This window comes from Panthera uncia, chromosome D4 (assembly GCF_023721935.1).
Source record: "Panthera uncia isolate 11264 chromosome D4, Puncia_PCG_1.0, whole genome shotgun sequence".
Taxonomy (NCBI): Eukaryota; Metazoa; Chordata; class Mammalia; order Carnivora; family Felidae; genus Panthera; species Panthera uncia.
The window spans coordinates 61,348,857-61,367,902 of NC_064807.1; positions in this window are offsets into that span (position 1 = coordinate 61,348,857).

Consider the following 19,046-nt stretch of genomic DNA (forward strand, 5'->3'; position numbering starts at 1 on the left):
ACAGAAGAATGTGACCTCTTGAAACAGTGAGTCCCTTCTAAAGGAGAAGGAAATCCATTTAATTTACAATAAATTTCATATTAAAAAATCAATAAACTTTAAAAATAAAAAAAAATAAATGACTTACAGATGGTCCTGTGGTTCGAGAGGGAGTCCTGCACTCAATCTTGGCTGTGCCAGGTTCTTCTACAAGGGCAGAACCTGGCATTGCTCAGTCATGGGTTAAAATCCCAAAGGCATCATTCACTAGTTCTTTGATCCTGGGCAAGTTACCTAATCTCTCCATGCCTCAGTTTCCTCTAAAATAAGCCTAACAGTAGTCTTGTGGGTTTTTTGTGAGTATTTAAAGAGACAAACCATATAAAATGATTAGCACAATGCCTGGAACAGAGCAGGTATTCAAACACACAAAAAAACCATCGACAGCAACAACAAAACCCTGTGAAATTTATGACGAGGTGGAAGTTCAATTAGATCATCTAAAGTCCCTTCTAGGCTAACACCCTTTACATTCATTTCTCTTCTTGTCTGTGACCCTGTGATGGGCTGCTCAGTAGACATTTCTGGCCTAAATATTGACTAGGAAGAAGGATTTGGTTTCTAATTTCTGACATATATTACACAGTCAAGAGAAAGTAATTCTGATGGGAGAAAATGAAACAGGATTAAATGCAAATACACTAAAAAATATGGCTCACCAGAAAGCGACCCCCTCCTCTTCCTTGACGCAGTTGAGGAGTCTGGCTGCACAGAATACAGAGCATCTTCCACTAATGAACCATAATAAATTATTTCCTTGACTCAGTGATGAGACTGGTGATTATTTGTTTCTCATAACATTGCAGTAAAATAAGAAAAAGTTATGGATTTGGGGAAAATGTGGATGGTGATTCCTCTCCCTTCCTCTCCTCTGACCTCCCACACATGGTCAGAGGGTCTCATTACTTCCCCATTACATTGTAGGTATTTTTTCATATGTGCAATATCTAGAAACATTAGATTTATAAAAAGTGGTATATTAAATTGGTCCCTAACTGCATTAAGGACCCAGCAACACAGAGAGGTAAAGAAGTCTGACTTAAATCATGATGTACATGGAAAGTGAAAAGATGACATCCCACCTTCATGGTGACAGTGACAGTTTTGCAATGCAAAACCGTTCTCATCTCCATGCCACAGCAGGCTAATGAGACCAAGTAGATAAAAGGCTGGACCTGAGAAAGAAATAAGAATTAGGTTTTACCTTGTAGTCACTTATTTTTTTGTTGTTTGTGAAAAACACCTAGGATCGCATTTTCTAGGGATTATTGCGCTGCTCGCCCCGTGTAAATCTTCCACCCTGAACTCTTCACACTTTTCTCAGCTCGTCTGCTTGAAATACACACCATCACTCTCACCCACTGGAAATACAACCACGGTTATGGAAATGCATATTGGAGCACACATTTTTATGTGCTAGCATTAAGAAATTTTAAGGACTTGTACTCTGATAATATATAAGATAAATGCAAAGACAGCTTGTTAGAAATAATTTACTCTCTGTTCCGTGTGTGTGTGTGTGTGTGTGTGTGTGTGTGTGTGTGTAGTTGTGATGGTAGCTCACGTTTATCGAGCACTTTGAATAGCCAGGTGCTTTTCTAAGTTTTTTTATCATTTAATTCTCACAGTTAGGACCACACCATTAGGACTGCAAGGGTTAGAGCCCACAGTGAAGACTATTACTGCCCCCATTCTATAACTGAGAGAATTGTGATGAGTGATGCCGAGTGATTCACTCAGTCACATAGCTAAATACTGGTGGAGTAGGATCTCAGCACAGGTTTGCCTGATCCCCAAACCCATGTTTTGAGCCACTTGGCAATAGTTGTATGTACAAAAAAAGTATATGTAAGTAAATGAAACCTTAAGAAATGCACTTAAATGAAACCTTAAGAAATCCATTGCCACTTTTGTTTCACTTAGCTTGTTGTTGGAACTTTGTGCATTCCTTCATTGTAATAGTTACTGATTTGTCTTATAGGGTTTTTTTTTTTAATTCTTTACCAGTGGTTCATGACTTTTTAGTGTAGTGCAGGATGGTGGAGGCAGTCATGAACTCCTTTGAGGATTTATCAAAGTTAGGACCTCTCTCAAGAAAATTGTGCATGCATTTAAATTGGATTAATGCTCCAGTGATTACTTACATAATGTCCCCCAATCAAAATATAATTTGAGTGTCCTTAGATTTTCCAGACCTGTGAGATCACTCCTTTTTTTAAATGTTTTTATTTTTTGAGAGAGAGCGAGAGAGAGACAGAGTGTGAGTGGGGAGGGGCAGAGAGAGAGGGAGACACAGAATCCGAAGTAGGCTCCAGGCTCTGAGCTGTCAGCACAGAGCCTGATGCGGGGCTTGAGCTCACAAACCTGAGCTCAATCAACTGGCAGAGACAGCATGAGTGGGGGAGGGGCAGAGAGAGATGGAGAGAGACAATCTCAAGTAAGCTCTGTGCTGCCAGTGCAGGGCCCAACCTAAGGCTTGAACTCACAAAACTGTGAGATCATAACCTGAGCTGAAACCAAGTGGACACTTAGCTGACTGAGACACCCTGGTGCCCCAGATCACTCCTTTATGTAGTATCTTAATACTAAATACTTCCTAAAGGAAGCTCAGTCTCCTTCTGAAAATATCTGACTGCTATAAATGCTTCTGAGTCTTTGTTGCCATATGTGTCCTCTTAGTCCAGGTGCACATCCTAAGTCAGTTCTGGGAAGTGATTGACACACTTAGGATCTAAGGATAACTTGAGGTAACTCAAGAGGGAAAAAAGAAAAAGCTAACAATTGGGCATCAGATGTAACTCTCCCTAAAATTTCATATCAGACACTTTACCCAGTATGTGGCTATTTTTTTGAATAAATGGATGAATGAATAAATCTGTAGACCCTTTTAGATATTAATGAACCAGGTAGCTTAAACCCTATATAAGACTGTAAACTCATTACAGGCAAAGACTTCTTTTTTGCATTCTTCGCCATTCTATACCTAGAAGCTGATGCTCAAACACTATTTGTTTGAATATATTTAAAGAATAAATCCATGGCTCCAAGAAAGCCCTCGGATATAGGTGCACTACAGAGAAGAGTAGCTCCTTTTTTTAAAAACTTCCCTTAAAAGACTAGAAGCCCTTTAAAAAGTATTTCCAAATACAAGAGCAATATTCCCCTAAAAGAGAATTCTACCATCACCTCTTCCAGTCTGTTTATAGAATATACCCTTTCTCACTTACCACATTTCCAGCTAATTTTATGTAATTGTCTATCTTTTCCATTAGTCTGTAAGCTTATAAACTCCATGATGACAGGAAACATTTTTAGTCTGCATACCGTTGTATTCCCAGGTTTTAAGTGGAGATAATAAACTTTGTTAAAGGAGACCAATGCATCAATGAATGAATGATTAAATCAGTTGATCTGTCTATGGATTGTGGGTTATTTTAGATTATGAATATTTTACAAAGGCTTTTTCCCTTTGTAGTCTTGACCTACAACATAAATTCTGGCATGTAGTAGGTGTTCAGTAGATGTTTATTGAAGGAAATAAATACACACTTAAATGATTATCTTGGGTAAGTAGTGTGATTAGATAATCTATTGTTCAATTTGGGCCTCTTTGTGAAGTAGGCACCATTAGTAATTATGCCAGGATAGCAAGAATAGACCAGAACTTCCCAGGACACATTGGGAAATTTGATCACCCTTTGGATAAAGATGATCCCAAAAGAAGTAGATTTTTGTTTAGGGAACATAAAAGTCAATTTCATTGTAATGTAGTTCCCCCTAACATTTTTTTAATTCCACCATGCCATAAATTAACTCTAAACAATTAAGCTACACCTATTGTTTACTTTGGAAGTCCCAAGATCCTTCCTGTGTCTGAGAGGTCCTGAAGACTGGGAGGCAGGCTCAAAATATCCCAGAGGGCAATTGCACATCTGTCTGGTGGCCTGAGAAATAAATTGTAATGATTTCCATTTCTGTTTCTCTGACATAGGGAAAGGAAATAAACATCCCCCTGGGAACACTGCCCCCATACTCTTGCTTACTTAAAATGTTCCCAGCTGGCTTTGGTCTAAAGATTCTTCTTAGAGCTTCTCTGGATCAGAACATAGCCTTCATCTCTGTCCACTACAGGGCTAGATCCACTCACTTAGCTCAGATGAGAACTAGCTGGTCTCCAGAGCCAGTGGTGTTGGGAGTGCACAGAGACTCCCGTTGCATTCCGGTTTAAGGGCCTCATCTCCTATGGATTGTAAAATCCTTTGGTCAAACTAACATTCAGGTAGCATAGAGGAGTGGACTTCAGAGTTAGAAGAGAGACTCTACCACTCAGATGGCTGTGTGAGCCTGAAATTCATGTAACCTTTCTGGTCTCCTGTTATCCTTCTGTAAAGAGGTAAGATGCCTAGTAACATGGGTCTTGTGAAGATCACTTAATGTGAAGGTACTTCATAAACTATAAGGGACAATACAGAAAATCTATAAAGGACTAAACAGACAAGCATCTTGTAGCTGCTCTGGACATCACTAATGATGGATAACATTAGGATGCTACTGGGGTTAAGCTACTGTTTGTCCTTCTCTTTGGAAAAGGGTTCCGGGGTACCTGGGTGGCTCAGTTGGTTGAGTGTCTGACTCTTGGTTTTGGCTCAGGTCATAATCTCATGGTGTGAGTTCAAGCCCCATGTTGGGCTCTGTGCTGACAGCATGGAGCCTACTTGGGATTCTCTCTCTCCCTTTCTCTCTGTCCCTCCCTCGCTCGCGTGCACTCTTTCTCTTTCAAAATAAATAAATAAACTTAAAAAAAAGAGTTCATAATGTCAGTGAAGTCCAATAACCATAAGTTAATTTTGTTTGTTTTTGAACTTGATGTAAGTGGAATTATATTGTACATATTCTTAGATTTTATTTCTTCTGACTATAGTGTTCCTGCAATTTTAGTATGTTGCATATTGCTGTGTGTAGCCAAAAACTCACCCTTCTTCAGTGCTATTTAGTACTCCGTTGCTTTGTTTTCATTTCTTTGTTACTGCAAACAACATTTCTGTGAACACTTTTGTACATGTGTCCTTATGTAAAAGCACAAGAGTTTCAGGGAAGGTTTTGAGTTACAAATAATTCACAACCTCAGTTTTACTAATTTACGTCTATTTTCTTCAATGGGTACAATGAATTTTTATATTCATTAGTGGCATATGAGTTTCCTTCCTGCCCATCCTGGCCAACATTTGATATTGTTAAAGTTTTTAATATTTGCCAATCTGGTGGTTGTATTGCATTATAGTTTAAATTTGTGTTTTCCTATATGTTACAAAAGAGGCTAATTATTATTTAATAAGTTTTCCCACTATTTGGAGTGCCTAGTCTGAAGTGCCTAATCGTGTCTTTTGCCTATTTTTGACTTGTTTTTTTTCTTATCGATTTGTTGATACTGTTTATAGTTTTTGGATACTAATGAATTATGTCATATGTGTGGCAGATATCCTCTCCCAAGGTACTATTTGAGTTTCCATTGTTTATTTGTTTATGTTGGAAGAAGTTTTTATTTTACTGTGCTCAAATGTAACGATTTCTTTTAATGGTTAACTCTTTTGTGTCTTGTTCAAGAAGTAGTTTGGGGTGCCTGGGTGGCTCAATCTGTTAAGTGTCCAACTTCAGCTCAGATCATGATCTCAAGGCTTGTGAGTTCAAGCCCCATGTCGGGCTATGTGCTGACAGCTCAGAGCCTGGAGGCTGCTTCAAATTCTATGTCTCCTTCTCTCTCTGCCCCTCCTCTGTCTCTCTCTCTCTCTCAAAAATAAATAAACATTTTTAAAAAATCCCAGAAAAGAAGGAGTTTACTACCCTGGGTTTACAAAATATTCTCCTATATTGTCTTCTAAAAGCTGTGGAATGTTGCCTTTTGTATTTTAGTCTTTCATCTACTTGAAATTAATTTTGATGTATGATATGAGATGGGGCAAATTTTGTTTTATTTTTTTTTCTATAAATAACCAGTTGTCCCAGTGCTACTTTGGGGGAAGGCCATCCTTTGCTGTTGATTTGTAGTGTCAGCTCAGTCATACATCAGGTTTCCCGGTATGTGTGGGTCTGTATTCCAAGCAACGTTTTAAAAAGAGAAGGAGCAGCATTCTTGCAGCTGTCATTTATAGAGGGCTTAATTTGGGCTAGGATCTAAGCTAAACAATTTGTATGCATTGTTTTGTTTAACCCTCAGATAATCCTGTTGAAATTGGTGGATATTATTCATTTTCTCTCCATTTTACTGGTGAGTAAACTGAATCAAATGTATGAATTAGGTAAAGTAAGTATTCAATTTTTTCTTAATGAGAGGTGGAGATGAGCAATGAACTCTGTGTTAAAGATATGCTTATTTTACAAGACATCATTTTGGCTTGAGAAATCAGAATGTATCCTTAAAACCATGAGCTTTTTAAATGCTTTTTAAAAGCTTTAAAGTTTATTTCGAATACATTTTCAGTTGGGAAAATGGATGTAAGCAAACTTTCTGCCCTCCTCCCCTCTTACCATGTCATATACGAAAGTGTTTTATAGAGTGTTTTGTCAGAATCTCCTTATTTAATAAGGATTAAAGAGTTCACCCCACTGTGTAAACAGAGACAGTTCTCTGATGTAAATTCATATAAGGAATGAAGTAAAACTATTTTTTTTAATTTTTTTTAACATTTATTTATTTTTGAGACAGAGAGAGACAGAGCATGAACGGGGGAGGGTCAGAGAAGGGAGACAGAATCTGAAACAGGCTCCAGGCTCTGAGCTGTCAGCACAAAGCCCGATGCGGGGCTCGAACTCACGGACCACGAGATCATGACCTGAGGTGAAGTTGGCCGCCTAACCCACTGAGCCACCCAGGCGCCCCAAAACTATTATTATTCACAGATGCATTAGATGAATGTGCTTCTTAATGCCTGCATTTGGGTCAGCTTTATAGGGCCTTCCTATTATTTTTAACCTAGGCAAAGATTAAAAAGTATTTAATGTATTCATTTCAACCTATGGCTAATATATTCAATTTCGTCTACATCTAAAAACCCCACTGGATACCAGAATTCCTTTATTATAGAAATTCCAGCTATAAAGGAAGTGCCAGAACACTAAGATTATTTTCTAGTCTACAGAGAGATCTCACCTCTTTATGAAATGACTGTGCCTTATAATTAAAATCTGAATATTCATACTTCCATATACACACATACACACATGTGCACACACACATGCACACACACAATTCCTGTCTCTGGTTCAATTATTAGGATTAATTAAAATTTTCTTGTACCTTTTATACACCCTACCCCACCCATAAAAATATGTAGAATAAAACTAAATCTTAATTGGGTATTAAGTTGGAGATTTGCAACATATGCAAAAATAAAATAATATCTGGCTGATAAGTTGAAAATAAGAATTCTCTGAGAAAATCATCAGTTCTTAAAACTTTCAAAGTAATGTTTTCTGTGCAATCTAATTACAAAAATTAACTTCTGCTAACAAATTCTTTTAAATTCATTTTTTATGCTTATTTATTTTGAGAGAAAGAGAGAGAGAGAGTGGGGGTGGGACAGAAAGAGAGGGGGAGAGAGAATCCCAAGCAAGCTCCATGCTGTCAGCACAGACCCCAATGCAGGGCTCCATCCCACCAACCATGAGATCATGACCTGAGCCAAAATCAAGAGTCAGACGCTTAACTGACTGAGCCATCCAGGTGCCCCAGAAATTCTTTTAAATTCTTAAAATTTTTGTTTAAATTTTCTTTTTTTCCTAGAAGGCCAGCCTGACCTTTGTGAGCGAGCAAATTCCAGCAGAACAAAGCTTAGAGAAACTTTTCCTTTTTTGCTACATTTTCCCTGTTAGACATTAGTTTGCTGTGTTCTCTTGTATTTTCCATTCTGGCATTTTCTTTTTTTTAATGGGGAGAATCAGACATTCATAACATGTCAGAACTGAATGAGACCTTAGAGAGTTGAGAGATGCTCGAAGTGTAGTTCAGGGATCTGCAAGACTATTGCAAGGGGTCCACAAGGTCAAAATTATCTTCATAATAATAATCAGATGCTACCTTTCTCTTCTTACTTTCTCACTAGTGTGCAGTGAGCTTCCCAGAGGCTACACGACATGTGTTATCACAACAGATTGAGTGTAGACATAGACAGGAGAATCCAGCTGTCTTCTATTTCCTAGACATGATAACGACATGCAAAATTTAAGAGTGCTACTCTTCTTCTAATTGCTGTTTTGGAAAATATTGTTATTTTTCATAAACACGTTTTTTATCTTGACCGGCAATGGGTTTGTTAATGGTATCCTTGAATTAATAAGTATTTTTCAATTTTCACAGTTTTAATTACTAATACAGTGAAGATTGATTGATAAAACCCATATAAAGAAACACTCTTTTGGTCCTCAGTAACTCAGTGTAATGGGTTCCCAAGACAAAAAAGTTTGAGAACTTCTCATTTACTTGAGTTTAACTGCATCACTCTGCAGTAAAGAAACTGAGGCTTAGACTTCCCAAGGGGATAGTTGATGCATTAACTCACATTTCTCTTCTTTCTCTCTTTTGGCCTTGCCAATCATTTCTTTAAAAAATTTTTTTAATGTTTTTATTTATTTTTGAGATGGAAAGAGACAGAGCATGATCAGGGGAGGGGCAGAGAAAGAGGGAGACACAGAATCTGAAACAGGCTCCAGGCTCTGAGCTGTCAGCAAAGAGCCTAATGCAGGGCTCGAACTCACAGACTGTGAGATCATGACCTGAGCTGAAGTCCGACGCTTAACCTACTGAGCCACCCAGGCGCCCCTGCCAATCATTTCTTGTGTACGTCCAGTTCTCTGGGATCCTAGAGAGCTAGGACAGTGTGCTATACTTCTGTCCTGAGCACACTCATAGCTACCCAGAAAGTACTCAAATATACTCATTACATGAATGGTATTATTGTTATGAATTTTACAGAATCTTTCTAGTATATTCTTCAAGGGGTGTAGATAGCAGGTCCCTGCACAAAGCACTTGATGTTGATTTTGTAGCATTCCCAAAGAAAGAACAAGAGTAATTTAGTAGCCTGCAAAAAAAAATATGGTTTTGAGTATGTGAGTACTACCGTATTTTTTAATGAATTTTAATCATTGTTAACTAACCATATGTAATACCTGTCACTGGGTGCTTTATTCATGGCTCAGCACTTTCAAAGTTACTTTGAATTCTTAGCACATACAGATGGCTCATTATGTGACTCTGAGTGACTCTGGTTTAGGTGGAAAAGGTAGAAAGACTTTATGTTCAATAATGCTCCCAGATAAGTATTCCAAAGATGTAATCAGTTTGGCCATTGTTAACAGTGCCAAAACAGAACAGCTCTTTTTATTGTTTTAAATTAGCATCTATAAAAGCAAGAGAGTATGAATGTGAAGTGAAGGCGATAAATCACAAGACAAATTTTTAGCCAATAAATAGTTAGTTGAAGAATCTTGCCTGACAGAGGCAAGATTCTCCCCAGTCTTCAGAATGCATGGGATGGTTCACTTGGAGGTCTGAATTAAAGTCCAAATTGAGTAGGTGATCAGTCTCACTGGTAATTGAAGAAATGCAAATTAAACAAACAAAAATAATACACTGTTTTAATTTCAGAGTGGCACATTAAAATAATACTATTGTTAAGAAATGTAAATAAAGAGGCGCCTGGGTGGCTCAGCTGGTTCAGCCTTGGACTCTTTGATTTCAACTCAGGTCATGATCCCAGGATTGTAGGATCCAGCCGTGCTTTGGGCTCTGTACTGAGCCTAGTAGAGCCTGCTTAAAATTTCCTCTCTCTCCTTCTGCCCTTCTCCCCCACTTGTGCTCTCTCTCTGTCTCTAAAAAAAATTTAAAAAATAAATGTAAATAAATTTAACCATGTAGAATGCAATATGGTAATGCCTAACAAAATTAAAAAGTATATATCCATTTACTTAGCATAGACCCTTTATACTGATATGTTTATGCAAGTTTGAAAAATATATGTGGAAGAATATTATATCATTGTAATAGCAAAAATTGGATGAAATCTACGATCTAGCAATAGACCATTTTTATATGCTCTGCTATATCCAGGCAACTAAATCTGATGAAATCATTAGAAAGATTGAGATATAGATGCACTGATGTTGATGTTGAATATTCTCCAAGATATATTGCTAAGATATATTATGCTAAGACATAGCATGCCGGCATTTGTATAAATGTACAGGAGACATGTATAAATTGCATATATGTCTGTGTATTCATAGAAAATTTCCAGAAGAATAAATGAGATACTGTTAACAGGGGTTACATCTGAAGAGTGGACTGTAGGTTGGAAGAAGGAAAAAGAGACTTCCTTTATTTAAAAAAATTTTTTTAATGTTTATTTTTCAGAGAGAGAGACAGAGTATGAGTGGGGGAGGGGCAGAGAGCGAGGGAGACACAGAATCTGAAGCAGGCTCCAGGCTCAGAACTGTCAGTACAGGGCCTGATATAGGGCTCAAACCCACAAACTGTGAGATCATGCTGTGAGCCGAAGTTTGATGCTTAGCTGACTGAGTCACCCATGTGTCCCAAGAGACTTGCATTTTGATAGATTATGTTCTAATCTATTACTAATCACAGAGTTACTTCTGTGATTTAAAATGTTTTAATAAAAAGCTTTAAAATCCAAATGCTTTTTTAAAAAAATGTTTATTTATTTTGAGAGAGAAAGAGCACACGTGCAATTGGGGGAGGGCAAAGAGAGAGGAGGAGAGAGAGAGAGAGAGAGAGAGAGAGAGAGAGAGAGAGAGAATCCCAAGCAGTCTCTATGCTGTCAGTGCAGAGCACAATGCAGGTCTCGATCTCATGAGCCCTGAGATCATGACCTGAGCCAAAATCAAGAGCCAGACACTTAACTGACTGAGCCACCCAGGTGCCCCTCAAATGTTTTTTAATTCAGCAATAAAGCTGAATTAATTTTCTGGAAATAATTATGTATGTTTGCAAAGCCCTGGATCTAAGATGTTCCTTTAGCATTGCTAACAATTGTGAAGATTTAGATGCAACATAAGTGATTGGCCACAGAAGATGGGTTAGACAAATTACAGTGGTTATTAAAAATCATGTGGCAATTTCTTGGCTCAAGGTTTTTATACAAATCCCAGTAAAGAAACCATATTGTGTTTATAACTGTATATTATTTGTTTTGTAAAACTATACATATTTTAGCATATCTACCCATAATTCTGTTCAAGTTAATTGTTTAATAAATTTCACGGTTTATATTTTTAAATCAAGTGATGAGAGAATATTCATGCTATATTGTCAGATAATGGCCCTTGAAAAGTGGATGTAGTGTAACTCAAAGATCTGAAATGTGATATAACAAAACATGACTAGTGGTGGGATAATAGGTGAATTTTATTTTCTCCTTTTTAAAATCTGTATTTCCTAAGTGTTCTCTAAAGAACAGGTATTACTGTCATTTAGAATGAATGAATGAATGAATGAATGAATGCATGCATGCATTCCAGATCATGTTAAGAAAATAAAAAGAAAACCTAAGACATTTAAATATTCCTGCTATATTATGTGTATCCTAAAAACTTAACAGAAACCCATGGGGGAGGCGAAGGAAAAAAAAAAAAGAGGTTAGAGTGGGAGAGAGCCAAAGCATAAGAGACTGTTAAAAACTGAGAACAAACTGAGGGTTGATGGGGGGTGGGAGGGAGGGGAGGGTGGGGGATGGGTATTGAGGAGGGCACCTTTTGGGATGAGCACTGGGTGTTGTATGGAAACCAATTTGACAATAAACTTCATATATTGAAAAAAAATATTCCTGCTATGGGTAAATCACTCTTCTCTTAGTATTATTACAACATCTGATTTCATATATTCATAACCCAATTCTATTTTCTTGGTTCAGTAATGCTACTATTTCTTGGCTTGCACATAACAAAATTCCTATATAATTGATGCATCTGTAAGACCCATATATTTAGCAGTCAGTTCCTTTAATAAAAATATTTTGGAACTTGTTTGAAAATTTGAGGGACAATATTTTTCTGTTTTACCTGTATTCGTACCTAAACAGTGTTCAATGATCAATGCAATTTGATATAGTTTGTCTATATTCTGTCAGTGTTAGTTTGGCATTTTATAAATAGATTTTACTTATTTTGGTAAAACAGATAAACTATGAAGCAATGTCAGTTTCTTTGTGAAAATTTCGGATACCAGGTGGTAAAGCCTTAATAACACAATCACAAAAACTGTGCATTGTGACTTTCTGAGTCTCACCACCAGAGTAGTGCTGATGCTTAAGCTCTGTGTGTGACTTGATTGAACCATATCATTTAAGGCATTCACCAACCCGACCCATCACTGATAAGGGGACATTTAGCAGGGCCCAAATATTAAAAGTCTTTGTAGTAAAAAGAATGGAATTTGTTCTCTCAGATACCAGTACTTTAAAATAAATACAGCTTTGCTTCAACCATAGCTTGTCCTTCCCCAGCTCCCAAATGTGGACATTATTTAAGCAAATTTGAGCTCAGGATCATTTAGCATTTCTCTTTCCTGTACATTCTGTCAGCAGGCATACATGTTGATGGACACTCATACCTAAAGACAGTACCATTTTAGAGTCCTATTTCAACACCCTTCCTGTTTATTAGCTTAACACCTAGTTTATCTGTCATACCACAAAAGCATTCAGGGTGATAAAACTTTTCAGATGCTGTCATCTTTATACTATATATGAAGCATGTATGTGTATACACATGCACACACATAATATGTCTTTATTCATATTTACACATACAGGCAACAGTTACTTCAGACATAGAATTCAAAAATGAGTGCAGACTGAAGTAAAAGCCCACCTTTTTGAATAACACAGTTTACTGAAATTGCCCGTGTATGCAGTTCTTACCCATTTCATATTGGGTTCATGTTCACATAGATGCAATTTTGGATGTTAGGAGTTTGGCTACTGTTCCCATCTAAAAATAATCCAGATTAACAGCTTCAAATGCAAACAGTCTTCTTAGCAGTAATTTGAGTGCTTTTAGTACAGATACTCTCTTCCTGCATTTAATCATTGTCTCCCCCTGGCATGCAGAACGTGTGAATCGCTGCTTGGTTACCCCAAGCAGTGCAGAGCTGAGCTTGAGGGTTTCCGTATGGCGCTTCACACTGTGGGGGAAATGTAGGAGCCAGAAATGCTGACAGTGCGCTTTTATTCCTCCTCATCGAGGCAGGAAGTGGTGCCCGCAGCTGTCTAACTGCGGAACATCTGAGCGGGTGTGTTAAAACTTTATCCTCACACTGTCAGATGCCAGGTGCTGGTGCTTGCTTGCTTGTTTGTCATTCGTGCTGAAATAAATTCAGCAGAAACAAGTCTGTGTCAGTTCACATGGAATGGTGCAGAAAACTGACCTCACCATTGAGATGTCTGCCTCAAATATTTGGGTATCTGCAATGAACATGGTTTGGGGCTTGAAAGATGGATCCTTTTTCTCCAGATTTGTACTTCTTCTTTTGGGAGCTGACAAATCCTGAGAGATGGAACTAAATATTTGTTAGGATAATTGTATATGCCCTGGGAACCTCAAACGTGACTGTCTTGTTCCTTTAGATAGGGACGTTCAAGTGTTGGAGGTGCTAGAATGATGATCAGAAATGGGAGAGGAGGTTGGGGCGCCTGGGTGGCTCAGTCGGTTGAGCGACCGACTTCAGCTCAGGTCATGATCTCATGGTTTGTGAGTTTGAGCCCCGCGTCGGGCTCTGTGCTGACAGCTCAGAGCATGGAGCCTGCTTCAGATTCTGTGTCTCCCTCTCTCTCTGCCCTTTCCCCTCTCATGCTCTGTCTCTCTCTGTCTCAGAAATAAATAAACATTAAAAAAAATTAAAAAAAAAAAGAAGTGGGAGAGGAGGTGGGACGCCTGGGTGGCTTAGTCAGTTAAGCGTCTGACTATTTCAGCTCAGCTCATGATCTCACGGTTTGTGGGATTGAGCAATGCATCCATGTGCATGGAGCCTGCTTGGGATTCTTCTCTCCCTCTCTCTTGCCCTCTCCCCCCACCAAAAAATAAATAAATAAACTTAAATGAAAAAATAAAGAAATGGGAGAGGAGGTGATGAGAAGAATTTTATTCTTTTGCCAAATCCTTCATCATTTTAATGCTTCTTAGCCTGGAGGATGTTTTAGTAGCCTCCAGTGAGAATCTTGAGTATTGGTTCTGATTTCTTCAAATCAAAACTATACTTCAAACCAAACCTAAGCAAAACATAAGGAAACCAGGTCAGTGTTTTTGTACATTTTTGCCTTCATATTCTGTAAGTGATGTTGGGTCTTTAGCGAAGCAACAAGAAAGTGATATGATTAAGGGATATATGACTATTATTTATGGTTTTTATTTTTCTTCAGGAAATGGATCACTGACTTTCCTATAAGATGAACTAGAAAATTTATCATCCCAAGATCTTTATAAATTAGGATTCAGATGTACCCCTGGAATCCCAATTTGCATTCCTAATGGGAATTTTTTATAACTTCTTAAGTATGTCAGTATTCAGTATGCTTGTGGGGAGATTTGGTAGTATTAAGAGAGAACAGCAAAAAAATCAGCCTCCATTTTATGCTGACACTGAAGCTTTTTCACGTGCAAAAAAAAGCAAAAAACAAAAAACCAACAAAAAAACAAACAAACAAAAATGAAGAAAAACAACCAACCCCCCCGACTGTTGAGAGACAAATGCACTTTTTTTCACAAGAAGTGTAAAAAAAATTAATTTGCATATTTCTTTAGAAACTCAAGCCTCTGTGGCTCTTGTGGTTCCATGGCAGAATTGCAGAGAGGTCCCTGCCCAGTCCTGCAGAGGCTGTGGGGGAGAGGAAGGCCTGGAGCCTGGAGCAGATCTCTTAACAGAAGTGGGGAGGAGGCCCAGCTAGAGGAAGAGGGAGCGGCAGTGGCAGGGAGGATGGTGAAAGTACAGACAACACGGGACAGTTTGGGTGGTCCCACAGGGGATCAGGTAAGGAGCGATGGAGATGTCCTGAAAAGTAGACAGTCTGAAAATAGGAATTTTGACAAAATCAGTAAGACAAACAGCAGCATCAAGACCCAGGGTTCCGAGTCTGGCAATGGCTTCCTATGTACAGAGGATGCAATCCAAATCCTTACCAAGGCCTGCAAAGTCCTACAAGATCTGGCTCTGGCTTTCCCCTTTAGCCCCATCTCTCTTTATATACCCCATTGCTTGTATATTCCAGCAAATTCACCTGTCTCTGGTTATTCCAACATTTTGAGCTTTTTTTTCTGACTCAGAACCTTTCTACAAGCTGTTTCCTCTGCCCGGAATCCTATCTTCCTGCTCTCCACCCCCTGCCACCTCCCATCCACTGGCCCCAGATCTTTCTTCTCCTTCAAGTCTCAGCTCTAATGTAACCTTCAGAGACATCTTTCTTGACCTTCTAATTTATCCAGGTATAACCCCTGCCCGGTTACACTCTGTCACAGTCTTCTTGAACCCTCTACCTGTCTCCCATGTGATCTAGGTCCTACCACCATCCCCAACATAAACAGCAGTCTGAGACCCAGAGAGGTCAAATAACTGGCCCAAATCATACACGAGTAAAAAAGTGTATCGGTCAGGATACATACACAGGGAACAACAGTATTCTCGGATTTGCCTGATTTAAGGAGACCTTAAACCTGAAGATGTAGGAAATAGGGCTGTGTGGAGAGGATCACCTGCAAAAGACTGAAACCTTTGGGTAAGGGATGTGGCTGGACCAAAGTGGCCCTGCAGAGAGGGAGGCCAGGTGAGGGAAATCAGACCACACTCTCCTTTCTCCCTCAGTATCCAGCTAGTGCTCCCCATCAGGAAGCAGGAAGGTAAGGGAGCTGGTGATGTGATCCACTCAGGTCAGCCCTAAGGGCACAGAACAGAGTGAGACAGGTAGATCTGCGGGGCAAGCAGCAGTGGAACAGGGATTCGAACTTAATCTGGTTCCAGGATGGATGCTGTTAACAACGACACATGTCTGCCTCTCTGGTACAAAGTGCTTAGCTAGGACTGCTTCCTATTTAATCATAGACCTGAGGGTCAGCAAGGGGTTACTGTTTTTCCTGTGCTCGCTACAAAGCATAGTAGGTGGGTGATGTTAAACATGCTTCTCTATAGAGGAGAGCCAAGGATGATTTATTAACTTCCTCAGTACTTTCTAGAGGTGGAGGAGAAGTCTCCTTTTTATTTTATTACCTCTTGTAGCTAATTAGGTTTTCCACAGTAGTCTGAGCCTTGCAGCTGCTGGAGATGACTCCCCAGGTAACTTTTGCATCACACTCCGGGGCCAGCCTGCCTTTGATTCGGCTGCCTTGTCATGTTCTATCCAATTTCCATAGTACAGGAAGCACCTTCATTTAGGACACCGCATTGCGTGCTCACAGCAGAGCCCTTGTGAAATGAAGTGCCTTGCTCACTTGGAGAGGGTGGCTTTCTTCTTTCCCAGTGCAGCTTCAGGAGTGTAAACATTTACATATACCTAGGCTTCAAGGCTGATTCACACACATGTTTAACACCCCACATCAATTTAGCCTACGAGGGCGCTTGTGATAGTTGTGGGACTGGTGACTGACCTCAATTATGCAATTGTTTATCAAATGCTTTTCCGTGGGCCGAACACTGGGGGCTACCATGATAAACAAAGTAGACATGGTCTCATCATATTTTCATATTATACTTTTAAAACAAATGGTCCATTGAGGTTGAAGGATGTGTCTTTTCCTCCCTTAGGGAATAAAAGAGAGGGCAAGAAATCTAACCTAAAAAAATCATAGACATGAGAGACATAAAAATCCATATTGCATCATAGCCGTTTTAACAGCCATTACTTAGCACCTGATGGTGAAATATGCGTTTATGCCATATGGTATGTGTACATTATGCTTTTTATCATATATCTTGAATATACACTTAGCTGCATCTCATCCTAATGAGAGGAATTTCTTGCTTTCTGTATCCTTGAAAAATTCCCTCAGATTTACCTAGGAGAGATCCTAACGGCAACAATAACGTAAGCCACTCCGTTAAGGGTGTTCACTTTTTGCTGGGTTCCTCTTGCCACTTAACAGTCACTCTTGGACTTTATTCAAGTACTAGTTTTCCAGAGAACAAGAAGGAAGTTTCTGTAGACGTATAAAACTTTGAAGATGCTCGAGGAGTGACCACAAATCCCAATAGGGCTTTGTGGCTAAATGTCAATATCATCTAGACAATCCAGTAAATCCACTTTCTGTCTGTAAGGCAGGCAGGCAGGGAAACAATGTGCTTAAGAGTCAAGGTTCTGAAATCAGATGTGTGAAAACCTTAGGCAGGTTATTTAATCTCTAAAGTATCAGTTTCCTTGTCTTTAAATGGAGATGATATGAACACCTCCTTCACTAGGTAGTTTTGAGGACCAAAAGACGTCATGTACCTGCATGGAACCTGGCCCATCATGAGCACTCAATAAACATTACCTAACCTTACCAGGATCCTCATCCCCACATTAGTTATGTCTGATTCCCTCTTCTTAAGTAAGTGGGGCCCTGGAATATTGGGGTTTTTCTGTGCAAAGCCTATTTGTCCAATGTTGTTGAAACAGGTGTTTTGTCAGCACTGGTTTCCAGGGAAAAGCATAGAGGAGCAATCTAGAATGCCTCCAACAGGCAAAAGAAGATAAGATCAAATGTTAGAGTAGAAAGTAGAGGCTTATCCAGAGAAATTGCCCAAGTAATTTCACAGTGTAGCTGTAACAGTTTTGCTATGTTACTAGCATCCTGGGACATGGATGGGCAGGAAGCCAATAAGGACAAGCATGACCTTCCCTGGGCAATAACGTTTGAGAATCTTAAATGCCACTTCACAGATGGGACATAGATCCTACTGGTTGGGTTCAGGAGATCTGGGTTTAGTGAGGTGGATATGAGGCAACTAAAGAAAAAGCTCATAACTATCCCAGAGAGAGAATGTGCCTGAAGTCACACTTTAGAGGCCAAATTTGCTTTCTTGGAAACAGGGTTTAAAGAGAGGGTGGAGTAAATGGAATGCAGTGAAGAATATCCAGAATTTGTCCTGTGAACTGGGAAGAGAGGCCTGGAATTCTCTCTCTTTCTCTCTCTGGGTTCTGACTATACATTCTTTGAGATAAAGGTGCACTTCAGCTGGACCAGCTGATGATAGAGGGCGATGAATGAGGCCATAAGGAAGGTAGGGGAAAGACCATGAAGCCCACTCCAGACCATGCAAAGGGCTTCAAGCCTGTAGACAATGGAAAGCCATAAAATTCTCATTTTCTTTTTCTTTTTAAATAAGTAGCGTGACGAGATTTCTGTCTTAGGAAGACCACCCTTAAATTCTTCTTATCCCTACAGTCTTAATTACTGCTTCTTCCTCATTCCCACACAGCTTGGTGCTCATCACATCATGATTTATATTATAGTTATTTTTTCCCATTACTGTCTTCACCTTCCAATTGTGAAATCCCTTGAAGGCAGACCCTGTGTCTTAGACTTTGTCTTAAAAAAAAGAGGGGGTGGTAAGGACATAAAGATAAAGTGAAGATTTGGATGACATCCCCTGAAAAGTTTGTTTCCAGAAACTCCTGAAGGGCTTGGGGCTCAGGTAGTGAGTTAATTGTCTTCTACATTAGACTTGTGCCCCTGGGAATGAGTCAGCTATAATTTGGCATGAGGCATGGAAGCTTTCTGAAAGTTCTTTTTCTCTGACCTTTTTCATCTCTGTCTTCCCAGGCTCGCCACATGTTTGCACATAGCACTCAGTATGTGTTTAGTGAAGAAAAGGCTGGTACCTCTTCTTTGAAGGATGGCCTTAGCTGGGGCGTTTCAGAGTGATGCATTCCTCCATGTTAGGGTACCCTTGGTGGTATCCTGCTATGGCAATGTGGAAGCCCACCTGGTCTCCAGGAAGATGTTTGTAGTAAAACCATTTCATACTGCAC